The following is a 25,093-nucleotide window of genomic DNA, read 5'->3' on the forward strand; positions in this document are numbered from 1 at the left end:
ATGCCATTAACCTCTTGTGATCTGCCAGACTCGGAAATGCACACTGCCTCTGTCAGACTTCTCACAGAAGTCTTCCGTTTGTAAAACAATACAGCTCCTGGGGAGGGGTTGTTTGTTTCTGTCGGGTTTTGTTTCGGTTGGGGTTTTTTTGTTCTTGTTTTTGGTTTGGGGCTTTTTGTTTGTTTGTTTGTTTTTTAAACACTTTCTCAGCTCTCCCAAACTCTCTTCCTTGGATGTCTTATTTGCCTCCTACAGTAATGAATCAGCCGATGAGCACAAGGCACCGTGCAATATCTTGTTCTGCATCATCAGTGGATTGTGACCCATTCCCAAAGTCCACATTCCACAGCAGTAGTACTCAGAAGATGATGTCTCTTGAATCCAGATTAGACAAACTTTAGGATAAAAGTGATGCAAATTCGGATTTCAAAGTACATTTTCACTATCTGAGCAAGACTGGTAATTATTTCTTAAGTACAAAGCACTCAGACAAAAAGCACCCACTGAAACCAAAGCAATGCACGTTTCTTCCTTTATGTAATGATTCTAGTAAACTAAGAAACATGAAACACACTCACTAGACATTGGAAATTGGCAGCCAACACCAAAATTCAGATGCCCTGCCCAGCTTTTTTTCCCCTGAATGCTACGGACTTTTGAATTCTGATCCAGGACTCTTACTCTGGATGCCTACGTTCCAGTTAAAACAGAACCTTGAATCTAAGTATCTCTTCATCTCTTATATCCGAGCTGGTTTACTCTGGGATTGAAATACGATTCTTTTATCACCTCTCCAAAAGCTCTAAAGAGTCATTAGACAATAACAGCAGCATTAACAACACAGAATTGAGGAAACAAGAAGCTCTGGGAGTTGCTTCAGTTTGGGGATGACAGTAGCTTCCCAAGAGTCCCTCAGCAGCACTTTGGAGCGGGGGATAGGGCTAGGTATGCAATTAGATTCTTCAGCAATTTCAGCCATGCTGGCCTTGTCAGCCCTTGACAGCTTACCTCCTGCCAGAAACCTGGATTGTGGTTAAACAGAGGCTCAGCAGTCACAGTCTGACTACTCCATTTTGCAAGAATGAAGGACTAATTATACTGATATCTGAAAATTAAAGGTTAATTCAGAGTGAAGAACACTAGAGGAGCCAGTAAGAAGCCTGTATGAATTGAAATCTGCACTAGCCTTGAATCCAAACATTTACCTTACAAATACTCTGAACAGAGCTGGAATATTCTGTGCAACAGTTAAAAAGATAAAGTCTTCTTCCTAAGTGTGTGGACATGTTTTCCACTGGAGTATCATGCCCTATATGAATTATTCCAGCTGAAAACCTGAAACGTGACTTCCATTTTCAGAGATGCTTTTGTAAACTCCATTTAGATCAAAGAAGATTTTCATGCTGGGTTTTTTCTTTAATTGAGCAGACAAAGCATATACCAATTAAGCTGATCTAACATTATAAAAATGATCCTAATCTTCTGATATTTTGCACAGCTGAATGTCTTTGAGCAAATCCAGAGGGGAGGTAGAGAAGAATAAGGATATAGAGGACACTAGAATGGCGTGAGTCACTGATATGTATAAATATATGAGACAAAATAAAACTGCTTGTAACTGCATGTAACTGTGCATTTAGAGTTTCAAATGCATAAATCTAGGGAGAGAAAATATGGCTTTCCTTGAACAATACAGAGAAGAAAAAATCTGCTACTCCTGTAGAATATTCACCACCTAATCAGAAGATTTCTTCACTCCAAGCAGTCATATAAACATAACATTTACTATTTAATGTGTCTATTTTCTATGTGTACACATACATAATTTTAATTAATAAATTTGATAAATCTGTAAGTGAAAAATGCAACTCCTCAAATTAGTTTGATCAAAGATCAGACATTCATTGCTGAGTAATGGAAACTAAGCTAATAAAAATTCTATGGCTTCAGGCAGAGGCGGGAGGGCGAAGATGATAATATCCTCAGAGATCAACTCCTTGCAGTCTTTTGTAGGGCTATTTACATGTAAATTAGGTATTTATAAGTTCATATAGATGTTAGAAGAATCTGAATTTGGAGTATTGTTCTCAAATAAATAGTAGCATTTGTGTTCCTGCATCAAGTTTTTCAGACTGTTTATTTAATACTGTTACTATTTGCATTGCACCCCCTGCTGAGATCAATACCTTGTTGTGCTTAGACACTGCACAACTGTTCAAACAAAGAAGACTTGATTACACAGTATTTATAATCTAAATAGCAGACATATACGCCATTATTGGGTAGTGTGGAAGAGGCCAAAACTCTTTTTGCTCCCCAGTGATATCCTAGAAGAACCAGATTCATCCCTTTGCCAGATTTTAAAAGGAAAGGAATGCTAATGAATGATTTGCATTTCTGGATTGGTTCCACTGCTATTCCTAAATTTTTGGTAGCAGAGGTAGATGCTTACTTTGCTTATCCATAAAGTTGTCACTTCATAAAAGCAGAAAATATTTGAGGGGAAACAGAGGAAAGAACCTGGTTCAAATGGATTCAGCAGAAAAGCGGTAGAGTCAGGAAAAGAAGTGAGCACTACAGATTCCTAACCTGTAATGCATCCAGAAGGATTTTGATGAGTTTGCATCTGGTTCCCATACTACCTGCTCACAGCCAGGTAAAACTCTTGTATGATACAAAAGACACTAAATAGATTAGACGATCTGACTGTATCTAGAAAGGCCTCTTTCTTATACATGCTTAACCCTTATGAACCTTGTTACGTCAGCAGAATCTCATTAGATAGAATAAAACTGGACAGAGAGATGTGCTTGACATCATTTGATGCTCCAGCAATGAAAAGGAACGTTGAGAAGTTTCAGGCGAGTCCAACATAAAGCCTGCAGATGCTCTCAGCCACCTTTTACTTAGAGGACCTCCCGTCTATGTTCTAGGCTAATCCACTGCTAGATTGCTGCCACATCCCACAGAAGAGGAAAGAAGAAAAAAAAAGAAAAAAAAAAAAGATGGTACTAACTTCAAATAAATCACAAGCCAAAGAACACCAATAAACCTAGAATTTAGCGTATATGTTTTAAAAAAAAAAAAAATCATTCTCAATGTTTTGTTTGCTTGCTGCCCACTTTCTTTTTCACACACAAGCACCTATACCTCTTTTAGTTAGTTTAACAATACTGAAAATCTGTAAGTTTCCAGATCATGCTACAAACGTGACCAACACAGGGAATATCACAGCAATCCCAAGCCTTTATTTATTTTTATTTATGTTTTTCTTTCTTCTGTTTATTTCTTCTGTCCAGATAATAGATACAGTGTAGCCTTCTAAACTAATTTAATGAATATCACAGTAAAACCAGCCAGTATTCCCATTGATGGGTTATTGCTACCACAGGGTTCATTCTACCCCAAGTTCATAAGGAAAATGATGTAAACTCATGTTGCCACCCTTATACCCATCATAAAAATAATAGTTTAAGTGTTGTCAGATAATCAACCAAAGCACCAAGGACAAACAGTTCTGAAAATCCATTAGGATTTCAAACCCTCAGTACAGATTCTTGTCAAAACGCTAAACTGTTAAACTACTCAGTCTTCCTCAGTTTACCAAATAAAGCAGGGAGTTTGGGAGCACATTTCTCAGGAAAGCCATAGTAGAAGAGCTATTTGCTTTCTCATTGGGTCAGAAATATCCACTGTTGAGAAGTAAATTTTTTTCTGTGCTTTCACACTACTTACTTTTAAATATGTTCCTATCCAGCTCCTGTCCATGTTACCTCTTGTCATATCTTTGTAACTCCATACAGAAGTGGCTTTAATCTGTAGGCTTTATCTCATCCTGATAGGCCCCTTCCTAACAGACATCCCCTCCACTTCACTCACAGCATCTCTCACCTGTGCTGGGAAAATTAGCTATTATAAAGCATCCTTATGAGTGGATGCTCTTCTCAGGGAGAAGAGCTAGATCCACGCTTAAAATGATGCATTTGGATGTTACCCTACCTTTAATTTTATTTTTGCTTTGTGAACAATAACTTTATGATGATTTCAATTGCACCGAGATTCCAAAAACCTGAGGTGGATTCTTGTACCTAATCCACCTTTGGACATGTTAGTTGAACACAGATTTGTAAAACTCTTTGAAAGACATTTAAGTTCCTAAATCCACCTGGAATCAGAAGAAACAAGGACCTAAATATGTTTTAAGGTTCTGAATCCAAACTACACAGACAATACAAGGGGTTTGGAGGGTGTTCTTAGGAACAATGTTCCTAAGTTTCTTTTGACAGACGAAGTTATTAGTCTCTCTTACTTACATGTGAATCTTTGCCAGAATTTAGGCAGAGGATACCCAAGGTTTCAACAGGAATTAAATACCTAACATTTTCAGAAACTCAATTTTTGGACTTACTAATCAACACTTGTGTACCTGGGAGTCAGCTTCTCTGAGCTTTTGTTTTGCATCAGTAATATAGGATAACCTTACCTTATCCATTTTCTTTATGTAGAGTTACAGTTCTTTGAGACAAGGAATCTTACTGCACATGCTTACCACACCATCCACCACCATGGGACCAAGCACAGTTGTATGCTGGGTATTATACAATTATGAATGCCTGTTCTACCTTTGGTAATGTATAGCTGTATCATGAATTCTGGTTTTTGTGTTGTTCTGATACTGGTGTTTAAAATCTCAGCTGAATAATTCAGACCCTCGCAAGATGTACGAATTTTAAGTTACCACTGGGTTTGAGAATGGGTGAAAAACTTCTCTTCACTAAAACTGTATTTGCCACTGAACAAATGGTTACAGTATAACACAATGCAGTCTGACTATTGTTGTTTCTCTGTCCCTACATCCTTTTGAAGATGAAATACAGCCTCGTGAAACTTCCACTCTGTGTATTTACAGCATAAATAAATTTTCAGATCAGAGATCAAGTTTCTAAGTTATCAATGCTAAACACATACTTTAAAAATTTGGGAGAGACTAGTCTTAACTGCTGTTTCAAAAAGCAAACTTTTCTATTCACAGGAGAATCAATAAGAGGAGGGGGAAGAAAGGGAGGCGTTTCACAACTCTGGATGTGTTTCTGTCAGGTATGATCACCAGAACTGGAACAGAAAGGCTGTTCTTCAGTACATTAATAGGTACCTGAGGAGCAGCACCAACCTCCTGTGATGCTCCTTCTCTTTTTAATCCTGCTTAGTCTAGTCAAGGATATCTTTGAGGGAAGCTGGGAGGCATGGGGATGAAGGGTTTTGTTTTTTGGGGGGGGGGGGGGGGGGGGGAAGCTGTGTCTTTGTTTTTTTGTGGGTATTTGCTTGTTTGTTTTCAAAGGCAGACACTGGAGCATGACTGAAAACTGTATCAAATTGCAAAAGTGACCTGGGAACCAACTGCAAATCTCAGTGCTTACCAATGTAAAAGAATATAGATGGGCACAGAGAATTTATTAATACTCTAGCCATGTGCATACACAAACTGGCATCGCATTTCCATCCAGAAAGGAACCAAGTTCCTAATTCTTTCTGCTCCATCTTTTCCAAAAACTAAACTCAGAATCGTTAAATAACAATGAGTGAGGAAACTTCAGTAGAATAAATCATTTGAGCCACAGACTTTCAATGGAGTTTTATCTGAGTTTTGGCAACTTATGCTTTGGCAGAGCTTGCAAGTTAAGCACACAGCCAAGCACAGACACCCCTGGGACTAACTCTAGGCACCAGTTTGGCATTGCTTTTTTGTTTTTCTTTGCTGTTCAAGCTATTTTCCTACTTTATACTTTGCTTTTAACCTGTTTCTGTCCCAAGCTGTGTTTGGAAGGAAATTAACATGATATAAATCCCCTCCCATAAACACAAAGGAATATCCAAAGAGAAGCATCCAGAAAAGTACTTCACACAATATGGCAATTGTGAAACTCTCTGTAATTTCATTTGCATTGTTCTTTTCCAAACAGCATCTGCCAAAATCACCGATGTCTTTTTATAACACATTTATAAAGCAGTGCGTATAAAATGATCAGAACATTTCTACAGGTGTGCAGGATTGGGCAGGCAGACTGAAATCCCAAAAGAACACGTTTCCTCAGTTCACTGACTATTCTTAGCACAGCAATAGTAACCTTTCTGAGACTAAAGTGTTCCCAGCCATCTCACACCCTGCCTTTAGAGTTGTCAATAGTCCCATTTACACCTTTTCAGAAGGAAAGCCAGGACGCTCTATAGCCAATCCGATACATAAACCTGGAAAAGCATATGATGAAAAGAAAAAAAAAAAAAAAAAACTTAGTCCTTACTCTGAAAAATCTTTAATAACAGTGCTGAAAAATAGATAATTGACCTGCCATTGCATATCAAGGTGATTTACGGTAGCTGGGGGCTATGCAATTTAAGTAACTAAGGCGTAAGAAAGTCTAACAAGAGGATTACTCTTATCAATACTTTTGCATGCCCTCTAATTCCATTTTTTTTCTCTGGTGTCTCGCCAGCATATGACAGTGAATGTTCAGGTGAAAGGCCCATCTAGCCCAGTAACTTGTCTCAAATAGGCTTTTGCTGTTGGTCACTGGGGAAAAAAATATATATACACATGACAAGCATATATGATGTTGCCCCCCATCACTGTTACTATCTCATCCTGCAAATATTTATAGGTCAAAGCCCGGGATGTATTTTATGTATGTAATAATTCTCAACGGATTTCCCTTTAACTAATTTGTCTAGTTTCCCCTTGAACATTTGTAAACCTGAGTATTCACATTTTCTGGTAAGAAGTTCTACAGCTTATCTTTACAATAGCTTAATAATTTCTTCCTTACTTACATCTTACTGCTATATAGTTTTCCATCACCATCAGTACCCCAAATTAATTTAGAGTTAAGTGCTATGTTCTCCAGTTGACCATACACCATTGCCTACTCACAAAGGAGGAAAATATTCTTTCTGCTTGAAAGGTTTTGAGATATCGAAATGAATAGCTGCTTTACAAGGGAGAAATAGCTTCTTTTCAGAAATTATCTGAGCCTTTACAGATCCAACAGCATATGAACTTAGAAGTTAACTTCAGCCTGTCTTCCTGTCTCACAGGAGAACTAACCACTGCTGGGAGATTATCTTTAACCTTCTATCAAATCTCCATTGACAGAGATCCCACACCCTCCTCAGTGTATCCCAGGGCTTTTCTCTCCTTGTGGCTACAAAGATTCTTCTAACTTTGGCTGCTCATGGAATTCAGCAACAGATGAAAGAAAGTCAGCAGGTTCACCAGCCTTTGTGCTTGAGGACATCAACAGATGAGTAGCTTGGATGGATTAGCTAGATGCAGTGGCCAATATGGGCTATACCCATCATCTATTCAAAATGAAGAAACGAAGACAGGAATCAAGCTAGAAGAGAGGGGGTTACCCAGTTTACTATATGGAATGGACAATGTACGAATAGGCTCTTTACAAGAGTAGTACATGCAAGCTCATGGTGCAAACTGCTTGTGTTTCCCACTGGTGTCTAAAATGGCTAAACTGGATTAAGCTGAAGGGACAGGCAAGCATAGGAGCAACCACTTGAAGGGCCCCACTGAGTAGTTTTACCTCCAACCAAATGAAACCCATCCTGCTCCAAAAGAAAAGAAGAGGCATAGAAGTTCAGAAGAATTATGCCAGGATTATAATATAGTAGGAGCAAGGCTGAAAGGCCAGCAGAGAGAAAATGATCACACTAGGGCTCCTCTCCAGCGGAAGGTGGACATATTTTCTCTTACCTCTAGAATATCCTTCTGAAAACATGTATGCTCTGAATCCAAGGCAGAAAGATCATGTAGGTCACTATGGCTGCAAAATCTACCATCAACCATATCAACAGCTGGGGTTTTGATCTTGGGATGGATCACACCATTTTGGAATTGAGCATACATCCTCTAGAATAAGGAGAACCTCTGCAAGCCTGACAGACTTCACCAGAACCGCAGGAAGCTAACTGTTGCCATTTAAGGAGGTCTGCATGACCTGTTAGAGTGAACTGTGGGGGAAGCAAGTAGGTGCCAGAGAACACACATTTGTGATGACAACACAATAATGGATGAAAACGTGGAAATTCTATATTTCCAAATGAAGGATATGTCACATAAGATATGTAAAACAGAGTGACATCTCACTCGGGTGGCAAGAAGGGAATCAAACTCACAGGGCACCTGTTCCTAAATAAATGCTAGAAGACTAAGAAATAAGAGAGAGTGAGTTGCTAAGGAGTCACATTTATTTTCATTTAAATTTTTGCCTTAAATAATTTCAATATCCTAAGCATGCTGGAAATTTGGTAGCAGAAAGACATTGTAATGCCAGGCTACAAAATTCATAAGAAAGCAAGCAGACTTTGCCAGGGTTGGGCGGAGGGAATAAAGCCACGTGGTAAAGCAACCTTCAATGTAAACCAGCATGTCCTACACAAGCAAACATCCAGCCAGGATGATAGCACTTAATGAAATATGTTATGTGAGAAATCACACAGAAAATGAGAGCTGGAAATGCAGCAGGAACTGAAATTTTAATGACCTGTCTTCAGACAGGGGAAAGACCATATCAGGATATAACATCAGCAATCAATGACTAACACAGGTCAGATGGTTAGGGAACACAAAAGAGAAGATGCAACCTGTTGGTTGTACAGGATCTCATGCTAAAGTATTCCACTGAAGCAACTATACCATACTTTGGTCTCAGGAAAGTACTTCGTTACAGTAACATACTCCCAGGGGAGTAAAATACAACAAATCTGCAGGACTTACATTCACCTTCAACAACAGGAGCTACAGAAAGAAAGAGAAAGCCCTTCAAAAGTAACTTAGGCTGTATAAAAGAATGAAAACCTTACAGGTGATACGAGACAGAGCCAGTAGGCATCGGGCCTGAAGACAGGGTTGAGAAAGGACAAAAGAAAATTAACCTGGCCTAGAAAAAAAAAAAAAAAAAAAAAAAGCAAAAAAGGTTATTATACATGAGAAGACATCTGTCAAAAGCAGAAGTTTTATCCAAAGGAAGACATGAAAACCAGTCGAATTCTGGCAGATTAAATGTGAAAATACAATAATGGAGGCCCCCCAAAAAGAACTGGAGAAACAAGTGAAAGGAGTCAAAAAAAGAAACACAGTATGTCTTCAAATACATCAGAAACAGCAGTACTGCCAGAAAGCCCACAGCATCAAATGATGGTCGGACTATAAATGTAAAATTCAGGAGAGGACAAGAGTACTGCAGAGAAACTAAAGTAATTATTTTTATTAGTATTCACTGCAGAAAAAAAGTGGAAAAATTTTGATATTCTCACACTTTCTGAAATTGAAGTGACTTCAAAACACATAATGGATAGATTGGCAAAGTGAATGGTAACAAATCTCAAAAATTGCTAGTGGTAACCATCACGAAACATCACAAAAAATTGTAGCTATTCGCCAAGAAAACTCAAGGATGAACAAGGTGTTTTGCTACAGACATTACTGGTGCGTAATGTCTTGCTTTTTACTTGAGGACTAGAAAATAGCAAAAGTGACATCAATTAAAAATAAATCTGAAAAAGTTTAAGGTTCACTGAAGGAACAGGCCAAATTAGTGGAAACTGTAGTAAGGAATAGGTCAAGTGGACATTTGGATAAATGTGATCCACTTTGGAACAGTAACTGTGGCAGCTGCAAATTGAACTTCTGCCTTACAAACCTTTTGGAGTTTCCTAAATGGGGTCAACAAATTTGCATATAACAAAAAATCTGGTTGATACAGTCTTTTTGGATTTCAAAAGGTCTTTTGAGAAAGTCTCTTACCAAATGCTTTTAAGGAAACAAAGCAACCAGGACTAAGACAAAAGGTCCTGGTGTGAATAAATAATTGGATAAAAGACAAACACAGCATGTAAGAGTAAGTGGTCAGTTCCTGTAAGAGGTAGGTCTCAGGTGGACTTCTATAGGGTCTGCTTTAGACAAGTGCTATTTAGTTTATTTGTAAAGAACACGGAAAAGTAGTTAAGTAAATGCTAAAGTTTGCTAATCAGAGTTATTTAACATAGTAAGGATGGGGGCAGATATAGGGAATTCCAAAAGAGCTTTATAAGGCAAAGTAACTCAATGGCAGGTGAAACCCAATGCAGATAAAAGCAAAGCGACGTTCATGGAGGAAAAACAGACTTGGCTTTACAAAAATATCTTAGCTTTCTTTGCAAGCATCAGCTGAGTGCTTAGCAGAACTTAAGAAATCAAGTCTAATGAAGGGAGGAGAGGGGACATGGAGAGGAGGGGTGGTTCTGTTTCATGTACAACCTGGAAACTTTATACTGCTCTGATGTCCTCACCTTGGGACGCATACAACAGAACTGTAAGCAGCTCAGAGAAGGATAAGTAGTAAGATCACAGGTCTGAAGTGGTTTTCATCCCAGGAATTAAGATTTGTAAAGAATAAGCTAGGATTCTTCAACGATACAAAAATGAAGTGGCAAATTAAACAAAAATATTCAAGGTTGGAAGACTTTTATGACTTCTCATAGACTATTCTTGCCTTTCTGTAGGTATCACCTTAGGGCCACTGTTAGGGTTGCTGGATTAGATGGGCCTTCTATCTGACTTGTATAGTCATTCTTACATAATATGCAAACTCCCAAATTAAACCCACTACTTCATATTGTCACCAATGACTGACATCAGCAGATTACAAGTATCTCATGATTTGATATTTACTATTAAAACTAGAAAAGAAGATTGAGATAAGACTTTTGAAAAGGATATTGCAGGTTAAAAATAAATAGTAAACATGCGGTTGAACTCTGGTAGCAGTAGATCCCATACAACACATGCTTCAGAGCACAAAAGTCAGCAGGCAGCAGCATTTGTAGGCTTAATTGCAAGCACAGCATTGTCAAAACAGTGCTGCTTGGTATAATACCAAGTTTTGTGTTTGCTATCTCTCAGCCAGCTTTTACAACTATGTTTTGTAAGACCTAAGGTGTTGGAACTTACAAAGTTTGCCAAAAGGAAAAAAAAAAAAAAGAAAAAAGTTCTTTCTACAATACCAGCAGCTTGTAGCAATGAATCTAGGGTCTAAATTACACTCAGAATTGTATTAAAACTCACCTTACTAATTCTAGACTGATATTGTGGCCCTTTCTTTTAAGCAGTAGTGATGGGTTTGCTTGTCATTAACATAAATATACAAACCAGCATCTCCACATTCATAAATGACTTCTAATTGTTAAATGGAAGGAGGAGAACTAGCATTATGCAATTTTTCCACTCAGGCCTTTAAAAAGCCAGGCTACGTCTTATACCTGCACAACAATGACACCTCTGACCTCGAACCGGGTGCAAATTCATTTCAAAGGTGTCAGGCATTGGCGCCTCTGTCAGTGGAGGAAATATTATGGCCTAGGGTCCACACTACCAAAGCAGTAAGCATGGAATAAACAAAAAAACCCCACACCACACAATTTCTTGTGCCTTCATGATCCTTCACACAGAGTTCAGCCGCAATTTGTCTCCCTATTGAGTAGCTTAGCCCATGTGATCTCATGTTAAGAACACATGGCAGAAATCACGGGGTTCGTATCTGATTGCATTTTCCTTCTTGCTACCTGTCTCCAAAGTCCATGAGTTTTCATGTGGTTTTAAGTTACCACAGGTTTGCCCAGACTTTGCAGATTTCATACATCATGCAAGTACCTCTGGTGCACACATAGCTCCTCCTCCAGGACACTGCTGCTGTTCTGCACTGTTAGTACAGGATGAGAACAGTAAAAACAATTTCCGTTTCTACTAATGTACTGTAAAACTTCTCCTTCCTTTTAAAATACTTTTCTCTTCCTGTTTCTCTCCTCTTTTAAAGCCCTTCAATGTATGTGTTATCAAAGCAAAACATTAGCAGAAAGCCTTTGAACAAATTACAAGACCCATTTACCCTTAAAGCATTCTTTGCTGATGTCACTGCCATTTTTATTAATACATTAGAGTGCTGGCTGTACTGATGCTACATTAACTACTAGTCATAAAAGTGTTGTCCAGTGGGTGGAAAGAACATACCTACAAGAAGATGCAGTCAAATCAACAAAGTCAACCTGACCCATTACGAAAAGGAGACTCTTGAACTGAATAAACACAAGGCATGCATAACTGATTGCCCTTCAAGGTGAAAATCATACACACAAACAGTAGCAAACACAGATCTTTCACCTGGCTTCAAAAGTCCTTCAGTGTCTAAGAATAAACCAACTACAACAAACAACTAGACTGTCACCTGAGCAAACTGTACACATTGATGAAGTTAGGGCTCCTTCCTTATATAGATGTGCATCTGCAATCTGCAAGAACAAGGGGTAACCTTGTGAATGGTCTAGGCTCAGCTCAGGATAGCTTGAGATATCCTGGGGGAAAGATTTTACAGACAGTCCAGATCATTAATTACTATTCCCTGACAGCAGACAGGTCGCAAGGAATTAATTGCAATTCTATCCCTTGTGTGGCTACACACTAATAGCCTGGTTCACACACTCCTTTGGCAGCCTTTATTTAGTATTGCCTTCAATAAGTAAGCCTGCACCTCCCCACCTTTAGTCAGGCTGAGTAGAATCCAACTCTGTAAATCATCTTGTGAACAACTCATGGAATAAAGGGGTCACAAATCATTCTGCCTGTGGTTCATTAGTGAGCATCTTCATGTCTTTGTCCAGGCTTCATGAATAATGAGCAACAGCAGAGCCACAGCTGGGATCATTGGACGGAAATGCTTTAAATGAGCAGAGGTAACCATGTCTAAACCCTCTCAGTGCTGCTGCCCAGGCATTGGATGGAGCAGGCAAGAAGAGATGCTTTAATAAGTGTAAGAGAAGTGGTGATAATAGCTTCTTTACCACCTTAGGAAGATAAAATCAACAGGATGATACAAAAGTCATGGAGTATGGGGTTGCCCAGGACCCAAGACTTCTAAACCAGCTCACAGTAGCTCAGCGTAGCAGTTTGAGAACCACCATAGCTTTTGCCGGGATTTAATCGTTGAACCCTTATCCAAATCGCAGAGAAAAATTAAAATCAGGGAGAACAACAAAGAAAAAAAGCAAATACTGAACTCCCATGTTGCAAAATGTGTTTCTAGCGTTGAGGTTACTGAAAGGTCTTACTGTGGTAATTCTGCTGCTTCTACATGCTTTATTTATACTACTACGTTAATGAACGTACAGAACAAACAAAAGTGTCTTAAGACTTTCAAGTGTTAATTAATGGAATTTATTTTGTGTTTGCATAAACAAACAGCTATTTCCACTTTCAGATCAAAGGAATGAAATGTTAAAAAAATAAATCCTCTAAACAATCCATCCCATTTGGCTCAGGAACAGAACTGTCTCAAAAGAACCAAGGAATGAAGGAGTTGGTTTAATGTGGAAGTTACACATTGAATTATGTATGGCCTATAGCATGGCTGAAAACACTTTCAGACAAAGGAAAAATGTGTAAAGGAGGGAGCTAATCAGGAAATTCTAAATTTGTCCCTGACACATTCTTCAGCTACAGCTGTGAATAATATACACCTAGAGTAGGAAGCCTGAAAACTCTTACAAATAGCCTAACACTTCTGTCATTGAAATCAGTAGGGAAAATCCAAGCATAGATGAAATCTTATTCTTAGTTCTGCTCAAATAAAGGATTTATCCTTCAGTTTCTCCCTGTCAAAAATGGGAACTAATACTACATTGGCTAATGCCTTGCCCTTGTGCTTTCAAGGCTCAGTTAATGGATTAGGAGTAGTAAAAAGACTAAAAATAACATTTTACATCTGGTTGCTATTCATTACAGTAATAATACTCTAACCCTGATGTGGTCTGTGGTTAAAACAAGAATAGTAAGGAACTCTGAATAGGAGACATTATCTTGCAATATTTATGTCTGTATTTAGTCCTTATTGATGTACATAAAACCGTCAGGTGTTCCTTTCAAATATACTATTTAAATATTTGTAATGTTAAGAACTGGTTCTATTGTCCTTATCTACTTGCCTGCTTGGGGGGAGTGCCAGGTATTCAGTCTTATTTTCCTTCTTAGATAGTAATAATGTGCTTCTATTTTAAACTAATCAATAGTAATTTGCAGTCATTGTTTGGGAGAGTCTGAAGAGCCCAACCATTTATTACCTTAATTTTTTTTAATTTTTTTTTTGGGCTACTTTCTAAGAATCAACTGTTTTCAGTCACTGGTACCATCAGCCAGTCACAGACACTGTGTTAAGGTTAAAGAGTAACACATTTCTCAGTCTTTCATTACTTTCTCATACTAATTTTACAGCCCATATTTGTACTAGCCAGACTTGAGTTGCTGGGCTAAGTTAGGTGAGGAACTAGCCTTTGAAAAACTACAACCTTCAAACATCATACAAAGTCAGAAAGTAATAACATAGACTTTGTTTCTGGAGAAATAAATGTGACAAAACCCCCTAATTCTATATGACATAGAGGAGAAATGCAGACTGGCAAAACTGCTTTTAGTTACTTACTTACTTCCTAAATGGAGCATTTTTTAAAAAAAAATGAAGATAAGGATTTGTATTTTTTCTTCCTTAATAATTTAAATAATGACTCTCTCTCTAGAAGCTTCATCACCGAAATGGGAGAGAATGAAAGAAAAATTGAAGACAACGCATCATCTTGGAGATTATAATGAATAATTCATGAGGCTCTGTGGTGGTGTTCTGGTCTGTTATGAATACCATTTGTTTCTTTTTGTAATTACATTAAAACCAGCTGAGAAGTTCTCGATGTATCTCAGGACCTTCATCTTTGGTGAATGTTAGTATTACATATATAATGTATATTATTTACATTATAATTATACAGGTGAAACATTAACTCTGGATAAACAGCAGATATCTTATTTGTTGGAAGGTTATTATTCATTTCCCTTTCTGCTTAGGTTTGTTCTTTTTGTTTTCCCCCAACATTTCTAACGATATGAGAAGGAAGTTGGCAGCATCTACTCAGCATGTAGTTTTGCCTGGGTCCTAGAAACATTGACTTGTACGCCAAGCTGGCAGAGCAGGGCTCTTGTATGCCTGGTTGTGTTCAGATTATCGTCAGCTATATTTTTTTATAATAGACAGAAACCTTACAGGCTTGACTGCAGCTGTGATTCTCCAAAACAGACTGGCAACACTAAAGACCTTTGAGCATGAAGAAACTGGCCACTCAGACTGGTATTACTGTAACTGGTTGTCAAAATAGAAACTTAAAGAGTCTTAGTCTGAAGGTAAAGAAATCTCACTCTAACAATTAAACCTTGCTGTAATCATGTCTGAAGAGTGTCAACATACCAGTAGTGCAATATTGGAAATGCACAGAATCAAATACTGGCCTATTTCGACCATTCCAACTGCAACTGATGCTCTATGGCACTAGCAGCACGGTATAGCAGAGTGTACAGAGGTTTACAGGCGCAAAAGAGAAAGGGTAAGTGAAAGCAGAGGCAGAGATGAGCTTGAAGGTGAGCTGAAAGGAGACCGGGAAGCAGAAAAATGCTATTTGGGAAAAGGAAGTTCCTATGGTGCCATGGACACGCAGTGTGTTTATTTTTCTGCTGAAGTCAATGATAATGACACCTCTTAGACATTAAAGGATGCAACCTCAAATCCCACTCTTAAAAGCACTTTCTAGTTCTTCAAACAGGGCAATTATGTTTTGATTGTTGCTAACACAGCTCCCATAAACTTGAGGGTCAGAGTTTGTGCTGAAATAAGAGGTCAAAGAGACAGTGCTAACAAAGAAAAGAGACATAGGTAGGACATTAGGTATTTAAAGGATGGATAGACGTGGTGCTCGAGGACATGGTATAGTGATGGACTTGGCAGTGCTAGGTGAACGGTTGGACTCTATGATCTTAAGGGTCTTTTCCAACCTTAACGATTCTATGATTCTATGCCATAAAAACCATGGAAGCTGGTCCAGAAAACTGAAGTTCTGAGGCTTTTCTACAAATGTCTGGACAGCAGCAGTCCATACCTTACAGGCTTATGTATTGTCAATCATTCTGCACTGATCTAAAGCTCAAAAAACATCCCCCCAAGAAGTTCCCACTGCTGAAGAAAACACAGCAGTCATCATAAACATATATATATGTAGCAATCATCAGACAAACCGGTAATCATACATGTTTGCATGCACATCTTATCTCAAAACTGAATCCTGCCTTGGCTTCCAGTTAAAAAAAATACATCAGTCCAGCTCACGGCAACTTAGCTAGTACTGGTAACCTTCCATGACACTTACACGTCAGAGACGTCCCACTGTGTAAATTAAAATAACAGTTGTATTTAGGAAATACAATCAAAGTATCCTCAGAAGTGATTTTTTTTTTTTTTAATTATTTTTTTTTCCCATACTATGTTCAATTTCTACTTCAAAAACCTATCAAAAAGGCCACTCTGTATTAAGGTCAATAATGATCATTGGATCTACACAAGACGTCTAAAGGAATTGGGCTCTTTCGACCTGATACTTTTTTAAGGGGTTTAATATTAGCTATGGGTAACCAAGAAGTTTTTGTTATAGTCTGTTCACTCAGTGAAAATTTAAGATCAGCCAAAAGTATTTTATTGAAACCAGCCACAAGGATTTCCCTTTGCAGTCAGAGCTAATCAGGGGAAAAAGCAGTTTGGCCTCAAAGACAGCACAGTCAAGGAAACACTGCAGGTAGTTTTAATGAAAGCCTAGAAGTTACTAACAAGCCACCACAATCATACTAAAAAAGAATGAACGAAGTCATCTGCCCTTAGGTCAATACAATCTCCCCAAAATGAAACATTTTCTTTACACCTTCCAAACATGTATCTAATAAAGTAAAACAGCAACATCCATGATAGACAAGTGTTATAAAACACTTATGTTATATGTGAACAGCACCAAAGTATGTTAATAGATGCATAGAGCCCTGTAATCAGGATAGAAAGCAAAACCTATAACTGATCTTGTTATGTTTCAGAAAAAGCCAGAATTGGGTAGCCTTCAGATATCACTGTCTTTTGCAATAATTGCCCCACAAGAAAAAGTATTTTTCCTTAATTTATATCACAAGAAAAAAAATATGAGGACAACAGCCTATTTAGTACCTTTGAGACTTTTGAAAGATGATTCATTACAAAAATCTCAGCAACATTAAAAAAGACAACCCAGGTAAAAAGATCAAGTAACAGCAGGATAAGTCCCTTCTCTGTCTGATCTTTAGCAAGTTACAACCTTGTTCATTACTGCAGAAGGAGCATTTAGCTCAAAAGGAGGTTGGTCATGTAGCAATTGAGATAGAGGGGATCCATGCACAGCAAGGAGGCATCTCAATTTCCTTTCCTGCTACCAGGGTATATATTAATGCTCCTTTAATTGTGTAACCTTCACACTGAGAAAGCTGCAGCAATGCTGTTTTCTACCTGATTTCACTTACATGGAACACTGACAGCTGTTAATGACAATTAAAAGATACATCTGTAAGTGGTTGCAATGTAAACCACCATTAAGTACAGTGTGAAAAAAGTTAATTTCCCCTTAAATATCAGCAATTACAAATCTGTTTAGTCTTCAGAGCACAGAAAAATTAAGTCCTAAGCAAAAAAAAATGCCACACATCACAGAAGCTAATGGTCCTAAAGAAAGTACTGATATGTTATCTCAGATTTAAAAAAAAAAAAAAAAAAAAAAGTCAGTGATTTTGGATGCCTATACATTGTTTTTTTCTATTACTGAGAATATTATTTAAAATAATTTAATGGTCTTGATTTGCAAAGGATGGAAATGTATAGTGTGCCAGATTTTCAGGACATGAAAATCATAACTTTTATTCATCTCTTGATTAATGTCTGCACTATAAAACTTACCTGGCCAAATACACTTAAGAAAACCTGCTTACATATGCAGTATCACACATAAAATGCTCCTTGGAAAACACAGGCTTTATGAATACAGGGGATAGGAAGAGGCAAAGAACAGGAGAGGGAGAAGCAAGTGCGTACTCACTGAAAAACTAGCAAACTTAAGTAGCAAACAGATTTGAGACACTGATTTAACATCGTACAAGAATAACAAGATGACTCTACGTTTGGTAATTCATTTGTGCTAAATTATTTATCCACCCTTGAATTTAATCTTAATATTTTTGATCCTATTCTCTCCTTTAATGACATATTAACAAATTTAGGCAAGAATGATGTGCTACTACAAAATCTTCAAGGAAGAGCAAAGAACCAGTACACACAGGTATTTGCAATAAGCCATCATCTGCATATTAAGATACTGTGACTCAGAGAAATCCATCAAATAAACTTAAATCTGAGCTTCTCTTGTTGACACAGGAGCCTGTTCTGTCCTGTGCAAAATTTCTGTTTTCTGACATGAGATAAGGTACCTTGTACTACTTACCTGCAAGGAGTAAAGAAATATTTTCCATATGCAAAAAGTACAGCTTGTCCTAATATTTCTGTACCTGAATGTCACCAGGCCCAGCAGAAGCAAGTCATCATCATGAAAACCAATCTTTTTAAAACTTGAGATGAGCTGAAAATGTAGCCTTAAGTGAGAACTGAATGATACAGCAAAGCCAGATCTTGAAACTCCACATAACTGATGTTTTCCACCAGTAGTTTCTCTAAAGCAATCAGGTTTCCGGGGAAAACAAAACTGCTGATGGCCATTGTGCTTGTTAAACAATTGATAAAACTAACATAAATCAACTAAAATGCTACTTCATACTGTAAAGTAGAGGAAATAATATTTCCTCATTTGAAATGTCAGAGTGGAGCCATTCTGTACAGGCATTTGTGGCACTTGTTCCTTCTAGTGTCTATGAACCGAGTATCTTACCTACGTGTCTTGTACTCCATCACAGAACTGAATTAGACCAGGTGACATTTTCAGTGTGTTGACATCTGTATTAGATAACTTTTTACGCTGGAATTTATCTGACCAAACACAGCAGATGGTCACTTGTTCACTCCCTCTTCCAAGAGAGGAACCAGATGGCATCAAAAGAACCCTGCTAGTGTCAAGCTCAGAACATACAACAGGAAGTAGCTCCTCACACTAAATAGATGGTGTCTCAGGAACTACTTCCCATCAACAGTTACGGATGTTATCGTTGCTATGTTGGTTCAAGGAAAGACCAATCATGTTTACAGGAAAGAAATACACCGAGCATTACACAGACACCACATCCAACCTAAGAAGGCTATGAACCACAAATGCATATGAAGATACTGGGGAGTATTTTATATACTCACTCTATTCTTATACGTTTCCACCATTATGTGCTGTTGGGCACTATCAGGGCCAAAAGGTTTTGTTCTTGTTGAGACACACATGCACAATATTATTACAACCAAATCCAGTTTTCTGTTTAACCTTTATTAATATTTCTATGTCTATTTTGCACAGGCATTTCTTCTGGGCTTGTTAAGTACCTCACTGACTAACTGTATGTGAGAGGTTTTACCCTGTACTGGGACCAGTCATTTCCAATTGCATAGACTGGACAGGCTCCTCCACTGCCAGTATTTCTGGATCATTTTAAAACATAGTTAAAAGGTATTTCTGACACAAGACTAGCAGGTAAATAAAAGCAGATCAGAGAAAACTCTCTTGACCAACCTTTGCAAAATGAAAGCAATTGATTTGATTTACTTTCTTCAGATGACATTTGTCTTATGTCTTGCTTGCTCTAGTGTCACAATTGAAATCAATATTGCTTCAGGTTTCCGGATTGTTTTATAGAGGTAAAAAGTCCCCCATTTATGTTAGAAAAGTTTTACTTTGCAATATGCTGCATCACAACCATGCTTTATAGGTTGCTCTTTGAAAAAAATGAGGAGGCAACTATAGAATTAAGCTCTCATCTCTCACATTAACTGCAAGCTGCCTATCTGGTTTCTTCAGTTATTAAAAAAACCAATCAACAAACAAACAAACCTCAACAACAACAACAAAAAAAAAACAACACAAATTTAAATGGCAATTCTGCTACCTAAGCAGGAGATAATTTTTACCAATTTTGGGCCACTCTTAATCAGGAAAAATTCCCACTGATCTGGGAGGTATTATAATTTCACCACAGCAGAAAACAGACTCTGACCAGCAATAACTCCACTCAGTGGTTTGGGGTGGGCTTTCTGTGCTCCAGAACTTAGGGCAAATGCTCTGAACTTCAGTTCACTAAGACTCAACCGTCAAGTGACAACTCTGATTTCTACCTGTTACTCTCCAGATAGCCACAAGTCTAGAAATGAGAGAAAATCCAGGGAAAAGGAATGGTGAGCCTAAGAGGGGACTGGAACAGTCACTGGGGGGACAATGAAGGTGCTCAGGAAACCAAAAAAATGAATGGACATATAAACATAACAGAACATAATAGTTCAGTGGATCCTGATAAGGTCATCACTGCAACTCTACAACAGCTGGCTATTCTGGGATAGGGACCTGGGAGCACACCTACACTGTACAGTAAAGTACAGTGCTATACATGGCTTCAGCAAGCTTTGCAACCCCAACTGAACTTGAAGCACTGGCTAACACAGCTATGCTGAACAACAGTGCAATGCATATATGTAACTAGTCAGTTGTTGGTCTCCCTTTTTCTTGGGCTAATCCTACTCAAAAACTTGACCACTTTATGTTCTCTTCCAGCTTGGCTTACTACTGACCCCATTCAGGCATATTCCACTCAAATATATATAAATCCTAAGCAATCACATTTGGGCACCTTCTCCCATTTTCAGGAGGGAAAAATCTAGAGAACAGAGATGTTCTTGAGACAGCCATTGATAAACAAGCATTTAATTGTGCCTCCTACTTGTATAAATTAAACTAAATTTTTGAGATGGACAGAGAAAAGTGACTGCTACTGAATCTGTAACCTAAATTCCTTGGGCAATGTTAGAAATAGAAACCAGCATTCTGGGACAACATTAGCCTGGAGAGAAATCTAGGCTCAGGTAGATCTTTGAGAGTCTCCTTTTCGTTGTTACCCTATCTATAAAGTCAATGGGTAAAACTCAGAATTATAGGGATTCATAGACCTTCAGAGTGGCCTTTGCATAGTGAATGGCAGTACGATTTCATTCTGGTAGCTTGTTTTCACTCCATATGAGCTGTTAGAGTTTAGTCTTATGGTGATTTCAAGAGCTATAACACAAAAAACAACTCATACCCCCCTCATTTTTTAACATCCATGATGTGTCCTTGCCATCTTCTAGACCTATGTGGGAAGTAATAAGCTTCTTTATGTTAAAACTGATTATTTTTGGTCAGATCTAGTTGTTCACTACTCATTACATATTTCTGCCCATGAATTAAAAACATAAAATGACTGAATGGTTTTGTTATTTTTGTAATATTATTCTAGCACTTAACTTGGTCAGAGAATGAACTTGATTCAGTGTTGTTAGATGAGAATTAAATTGTTCACATGCTCTGTACAACACCAAAGATTTGAGGGAATTGTTTGAACATAGCTAAGTTCCTGCCAACATAGAAATACAGCTGTGCATACAGACATCTGTTTCGACTGGAGGTTTCTGTAACAGATAAGGAAACATACCTGGAGGCAGGGGAAAGCTAAGCTACTCCAAATACTCTACAAGTTCTCCAATATTGCACCTTCTCTGTTCCACCTCTTAAAACGTAATTCTCCCTAGCACTACAAAATTGGTGATCAACTTTAGTTAATTCTTGGCTCTGAGGTTCTCAGCAGGACTTTGTAATATCTGTTTGGATGGAGGTGGAGAGATGCTCAACACTTCAACTATGTAAACTTGGATTAAAAGGAAAAAAAGCATGAGGGAGCCTGAGTAGTTTCTGGAGTCTTGGTGGATCTTCAGACAACCTGACTGTACCTTTCCTTCTGCACTCAGTGAAGGTCATTCACTCAGTGAAGGTGATTTTCTTACTTTTGGGTTCCTGCACACAGAGCAATTCTCATCTATTTTAGCAGTTATTACCCAACCTTTTTCTGAGGTACATTGTTGTCATCCATTTCCTTCATCTTCACATACTGCCAGCATTCTAAAGGCCACCAACTTTTTTCCTCAACACACAACTTTGAAAACTGCAGATAAGGCTATCTTTCCTGAAAGACGTTTTTGAAGAAGCCTGTTAGTTTGGTGGAGCTATTTCTATAGAATATTAACATTAACCTGTATTTAATCTTCTCAGGACAACATATCAATGCAGAAAGACTATCCCAGGTATAGAAATAGCATAGTGGTGTCATTGCCCTGTAGCAGCCAGTGTAGCATGAACTATTTATGCCCCAAACTGCAAGAATATGGATATTTTCTTTCACCTACAGAGCAGGCTTGTTACTAACTCTATACTTTGCTCCACCAAGTTTAGCATTTTCAGAGCTCATAATTTTCTTGCTCCTGTCTCAACACATGCTCTATCCTTTGCACGAGCTCACCTTTTCTATGAGATGTATTAACTTCTTCAGTGCCAATAAAGATGCTGTTAATTGCTCCAGTACAGCTTTTGTGCATCTCTGCATTACATCATTTTAGACAGCATTTCAATTTACTTACACTTATCCTGTGTGCTTAGACTTTTGTGACATTTTCCTTCAGAAAATATGAAATGCTTTACAAGTCATCAAAATGCACCTACAGCAACTTTGGAGTTGGTAAACCTAACAAAAGGATTTTAGGTGACTTGTCCAAGATGAGTCAGTAAGTACAGGAATAGACAAACCCTGGAGATTTAACACTTTCTTCTCTCTCTAACCACAAGATGAAAACACTATTATCTCACTAGCCTGTTCTTAATCTTTCAAGTGAAATTTATTCCACCAATATACGGCCTCTGAAGTCCCATTTCTGTGATAGTACATAGATTTTTCATTAGCTGTTGGCAAAATGCTTAATACTACTGTTTATTTTATCCCACTCCAGGTGAAATAACTGTGAAGGAATAATAACTCGATCCTAACAGCTATGAATCTTTGACACACTCTTCTTCTAGAAGAATATAAGAAAAACAGTATTTAGGCTGAGATTTTTTCAAAGGCTCCTAAAACTTCCAGAAAGTAAAATGTCATCTAAGCCAAAGACCTAACTTTTGGAGGCTCCTTTTCTGTGGAAAAAATGATTACTTCTACAATTATCCTCTTTCCTGAACCCCAGTCTTACAAAAATGTCTTCAGATATGAACTATTTTAAATAGAAAAATAATTTCTACCCCTTTCAATCTAGATGTAGAGCAACGTTTCTCTTTTTTAGCAATAAGGCAGGATAAGTTTCTATTTCCTTATACACAGAACACATTGCACCCTTCACACATCACTTCTTCACTTACAATCACATGCTGCACCTTGTTTAGAAGCTTGCCTGAAAGAATGAGCTATCTGTGCTGTCAAGATGAATGTTTCCAATATTAAATATCAAAATGCTTTTGACTCAGGGATAAGAGAATTAGTATTGACTTAAAATGAGGACTTCTACACAGATTTCTATTCCACACTTTGTGTTCTAATGCCAAGTCTTTGAAACAGTCAGTTCCACTTTGTTTCTGCCAGATGAAGTACATCTGACTACCAGCTGCATAGAAATTAAACCCTAGTTTTCATGTAACACTTTTATTGGTTTTGTGCTGTGCTGATTTAATATGACAAACGCATTATAGCTGAAGTATTATAATGAATTGTGTGAGTTTGTATTAGTTTGAAAGCACTTTTTACCAAGTTTGTACTCACATCATTTGTAAGTCAATACAAAAAGAAACATAACAAGAAAAACTAATGTAGCGTACATTGTATTAGTCTCTTTCTCATTAGTGTCAGAAGTTAATTGCAGCATGCACAAACAACTCAGGACAGTTCTACTTCACCCCTATGGTTAGTGAATAAGGCAATCCTCAAGAGAAGGCCTCTAAGGGACTCTACCTCACACAAAGCTCTCAGGAACAGATAAGATATATTCCAAAATAAAAGCTAAGTGAAAATATTAAAAAATACAATTCAGTTCACAGACTTACCTGTAACCTCTGCAGGAAGCTCATGCCAAAAAAGAGCTGAAGGGGAAAACCAGTTCTGAGAAACACAACTAACAAAGCCTTTTTCCTAAACGTTAAAGTTCTGTGGCTGGACTCTCAAAAGTATGACAAAGTGAACTTTCTGTCCAAAGCTCTCTCAGGGAGAACTGTTGTTTCTGTAACGTGGCTTCTCCACTGTCCAAAGAGTAGTAATGTATTATACCTTTTCTTTCAGTAGAGTTGCTAATAGAAACCCATTCCTCTAACCCAGGCATCCATTTTTAGAAAAATTTCAGAAATAGAATGTCTTTAAAATTACTACCATTGACTCAGATTTGTTTTCAGTTAGCTAACAAGTTCAGAAACTACTAAGTGGTTTGGGTGGGCAGTCTTATAGCCATGTGGGTGTAACATGCTCATCTAAGTTTAATTCCTTTAGGAGACCAGGTGGTAAAATGCTTTCTTTTAATTGCTTCACCTGGTCTTCTGTGGAAGTGTAACATGGATTCTCCTATACCAGCCTGGAAAGATCAATGCGCTGCTTCCCTCATGAGAGACTGCAAGCACAGCTTGCTTTTCCTCACGGTCAATGATTTCACAGCACTTCCCTTGCCATTTGAACGACTCAGCGTTTTCATTCATGTCCTTAAACCTAGAAGCTGCTTTTCCACTTTACTTGCAACTTTCCTTTTAGTTAGGAATACTACTTTCCACATTGTGGCTGAGCCCACAGACTTGAAGGACCAACCCTGAAAGCTTTTTTAATCTCGTTCACTAGAATGCCACCTCGTACACCGTCCTTGGACCTCATGTAGCCTAATATATAATAATGACATTCATTTTTGAAGGAGAAAAGTGGGAGCTGTTTACTAATGCTTCAAGCTTCTGGTTAGTAAATTTGGACTGCAAGAGAAAAGGTGTTGGAACAATCCATAGGAAAAGTGCAAATAAATCAAACAGGCAATGAAAGTCTTTTGCTGAAAAGTCCATGTATGCAGCAGAGCTTTCTGAAGTGACAAGTTATAACCTATATATTATATCATCTGAAGGTCTATCCCAGCTTCATTCTTCAGCCACTGATTCT

General features: G+C 37.9%; 1 long non-coding RNA gene across 1 annotated transcript in view; it reads right to left on the reverse strand.

The window, feature by feature from the left end:
- Positions 1-24,353, reverse strand: part of LOC148051329 (uncharacterized) — a 43,341-nt gene extending 18,988 nt beyond the window's left edge. Inside the window, exon 1 of the long non-coding RNA XR_015700015.1 lies at positions 24,013-24,353. This is a non-coding gene — a long non-coding RNA (uncharacterized LOC148051329). The remainder of the gene's footprint in view (positions 1-24,012) is intronic.
- Positions 24,354-25,093: the final 740 nt, after the last annotated feature.

Source organism: Nipponia nippon, unplaced genomic scaffold, assembly GCF_047370975.1.
Source record: "Nipponia nippon isolate SJK-2023a ecotype South Korea unplaced genomic scaffold, ASM4737097v1 scaffold_6, whole genome shotgun sequence".
Classification (NCBI taxonomy): domain Eukaryota; kingdom Metazoa; phylum Chordata; class Aves; order Pelecaniformes; family Threskiornithidae; genus Nipponia; species Nipponia nippon.